Here is a 3,934-nt window from a genome sequence, read left to right on the forward strand (position 1 = left end):
GAGCCTTCAGTGGAAGTGAGGGGTGTAAATAAAGGCAATTTATAGGAGGAAATAAAGTGATTATCTAGAGGGTTGAAAGGTCGCATCAAGAGATTTAGGAAGAGTGCGGATGACCTAAAATCAATACAATGTAAACTGCAAATTATAAGCAACAAAGGAGGCAAACCTGATAAAACAAATAACCGAACAAATGAAAGTCGAGACTGTCTTTGTGTTAGGAGTGCTGTACACTGCTATACTAACTTACAAGGAATCTCTTATTCTGTTCATGATGCTGTGGTGATATCACATCTTACACAGATGACTCAGAGGTGTTTCCCATCCAGTGACTCTGGGAATGCCCTACCCCCACCTTCAACAGGAAATGGGCAATATGACTCTATACAGCTTCATATGCACGTGCAGCGGAGCAAGACTAGCTTATTGGAAAGATGACTAAATCGTGTTTGTTGAGCTGTTGAAGCCAAGAAGCAGTAAAGTAGATGGCTTGTTCGGCCCCCCCTAAAGGGCTGTCTGCAAAGTAGACAAACGGATACAAACCTGACCTTGTTGATTAACCTCATTTTCATTTTGAGCTGAAATCACAGAGGTAAAAAGGAGAGAGAGCGAGACCGAGCATGCGGAAGGAGAAACAATGAATTGTGTTATGTAAGTCCCTGTAAACAGGGCAATTAAAATGCAAATACATGGATACTCCAATTGTGAAGTGGCAGTCGGTTTCGAAAAAGCATCTCAAAATAAATCTGCTTATCTATTGCCTTTGCTTTTCTCTGATTTATTATTTCTATTGCTCTTTTAATTTTTTGTATGTTTACATTACTATTGTGCCATAGATGTACATCAATTTTTTATCTGTATTTTGAAGTGTTGCGCTTCTTTAACATCAACTGAGTGAACCAAGCACTTTGTCTGTATTTACTGTATTTCAGCATTTATTAAACGTTTTCTTTCTGCTGTCGAAATGCGACATATAATAAAAATAAACAGTAGACATAGCCTATTTTATTTACACAAGACTGATACCACATGGGTTTCTAACAACTCCTTTATTCTTAAACTAGGGAGGTACACAGGAAAAATGGTTAGCAACACATTATTAATAGCAGTATTAGTATATTTCTGTTTGTATATGTGTGTATGTTGGAACAACCTTACATATAACCAAATGATATATGTAAGGTTAATAGATTTTAAACAGTTATGTTTTATGTTTTCTTTCCTACTCAGCTTTATAACAATGAGTAGATCTGCAACAATCTAAGGTTAAGTATAATTCTGTTTATGGGTAGTTAATCCAAAGGATTAATTTGATTATGCAACAGAGACACCAGGAAATTACTGCACTGAACAAATTAATTAGCTGCTCAATAGTGAAGCAAAGCTAATTATTCAATCTCTGCTGACTGACTAGAGAAGGACAAGATGCAGTTGTAATGACTGAAAATACATCCTGGCTTTGTGTCATGCACAAATCATGAACAAAGAGAAGAAAGATTTATTATATTTCAAACATCTGTGGAATTTCCATTAAGAAATAGTTAAAAGGACAGAATGACTAAGGATAAAGCCCACTGGCAATACTGATTGGGCATAGAAATTTATAAAAGAAAATCAAGCAGAGTCAAAATACTTTAATAATCCCTAACAAAATTATGTGGGTTACAGTTATTCCAAGAAAAGAGTGAGGAATAAAGAAGAGAAGACAGGTTATAGATCTAAATGACACAGACACTTTTTTTTACACTAACAGCTTGAACACCTCTCCGGTCTACAAACAGCAAATCTTCACTGTCGAGTAAAAAAACAGCATGTTGAGGCTTGAAGTTGTAGCCCAGGTATTTGGGCTTGGCCAGTAGGTGGGCCAAGGACATGCCTATACAAAAATATATATTAAAACAAAAACAATCCCAGACACCAAAGTCAGCAAGAACAAACAACTATCTAAGATTGTGATGTCAGTGAGTCAAAAGTCACGATGCGAAAGGCTATTATTAGGTTTTTGTAGACTGGAAAACAGGAAAGCCAAAGAACAGCTTAAGCGATCCATGTCCAATAAAAGTGCTCTTTCTAAATTTAAAAAAGCCCCAAAACACTACAGGATAGCCTTGATCTTGATCTAGGACTTGATCACAGAGCAGTACTGGGGACAGGTTCAGACTTGATTTGTCAGGCTAGTAGAGTGATGTGTTACACACAAGTTTGTTTCTTCTTCCTCTCACATTTTCAGCTGAGAACATCTTAACCCAGCAAGAGTTGGATCAGCTGTACTGACCAAGTGTGTCTACACATACAAGGGGTTTGGCTCTGGTTATTTCTTTGTTATCAGTGCACGTAGTAGAATATACAACAGACAGTTCTGACAGTAACAATAGCGGTTCAGTCAGCAATAATCACAAATTGTTGTGCATTCGGAAATGCTCTTACTGTTACTATTACTGTTCCATAATTTCAAAACAATGTGGCCATTCTCCAGCAAGACATTTTTAGCCAGAGATTTGTTGCTAACTCAATATTTTCTTTTCTTCAAATCATTGTCTGTTAACTCTAGACATGGTTGTGTGGGGAACATCCCAGTCAATCAGTTTCTGAAATACTCACACCCGCCTGTCCGGCACCAACAAACTTGTCACATTTAAAGTCCCTTCAGTGACTTTTCTTTCTCATCCTTAGGTCTTCTTGACCATGTCTGCATACCTAAATGCACTTAGTTGTTGCCACATCTTTGGCTGATTAGATATTTGCATTAACAAGCGGATGAACATGTGTACCTAACTGAATAGCCACTGTTCATATATGCCACATGGATATGGGCACAGTGTCATTTTGCCTACTGACTTATGAGGTCAGCTTTCCCCCTGCCTCTGCCTCTTTCTCTTGGTTCAAAGAGGATAACAGCAGAGGGTGCCAGATATCAGAGGGTAGCTCTTTGATGCCAGTAGCCTTTCCATCAGGTCTTGCCCTTTAGCACACTTGATCAAAGTACATTTTGATCAAGAGCACACATTCTCACGGTGCTGTTTTGTACTCACAGTTTTCTTTAAGAGATTATTTACTGTAGAATTGGAGCCTATGGTGAAGAAATAAGAAGCCAAAAGAGGCCATATTAAAGTAGATAACTGCATCATATATTCAACTTGATGCATTATAATAATCTGTGTGGTTTCTTGTGGGTCAAAAATGTGTTTACAAATAAGCTAAGATATTTCTTCTTCCAGGAGGATGATCCTAAGATATTTATTTATACAATAAATAAATGAGCAAGCGGAAAATGTCTGACACTGCAAAACTACTGGACATTATTACAATATTTATAAAGTTATAGCAATGTCACGTTAACCTATCCATAGCTAAAAATAACTAGTCAGCTGAGTTCAAATGATGAAAAAGGAAACATTTCCGGAAAATTCCCGGGAAAACCGGCTAACAGTTATTCTTGGAAGACAGGATTAAGTCTGCGTCTCAGTGAACAAGTTACAGTTTCTGTGTTTTTCAGCTATTTTGAAGCTTTAAGAAAAAGGAAATCAGCAATGGTGTGAGTTAAAGGGCTCATAATATTTCTATAAACCTAATTTTCTATACAGCATCTGCGGTTTTTTCTGTGGGCAATCAAAAGGTTGAATCAGGTCCAGCCACAAGTAGCGCAGGGCTATTACAGGATTATCGCATTGTTATTATATTGCATTGTACAGGTGTTGAGGTGTTGTGTGCAATACATACTTCCACATTGCTGCATGAGCCGTGCGCCTTTTTTTGAGCGGCGACGTGAACTGCGCATGAAAGTAAAGTATGAGGGAAGTTCTGAAGTCTTAAAGCCGCAGTAAACACACTATTCCTTCAGGTAAGGAAGGGGTGGGGGATAGGTGGGAGGGGTCTTGCTCCTGGTGCAGGCTGACAGTTCTGTGTTATTGGCTGACAGCAGGTGAGAGACTCTTAC

At 38.1% G+C, this 3,934-nt stretch overlaps 1 protein-coding gene across 1 annotated transcript in view; it reads right to left on the reverse strand.

Moving 5' to 3' along the window:
* The window catches only part of rps6ka1 (ribosomal protein S6 kinase a, polypeptide 1), a 50,845-nt gene that overhangs the window by 46,725 nt on the left and 186 nt on the right, over window positions 1-3,934 (reverse strand). The window lies entirely within an intron of this gene.

Source organism: Maylandia zebra, linkage group LG19, assembly GCF_041146795.1.
Source record: "Maylandia zebra isolate NMK-2024a linkage group LG19, Mzebra_GT3a, whole genome shotgun sequence".
Taxonomy (NCBI): Eukaryota; Metazoa; Chordata; class Actinopteri; order Cichliformes; family Cichlidae; genus Maylandia; species Maylandia zebra.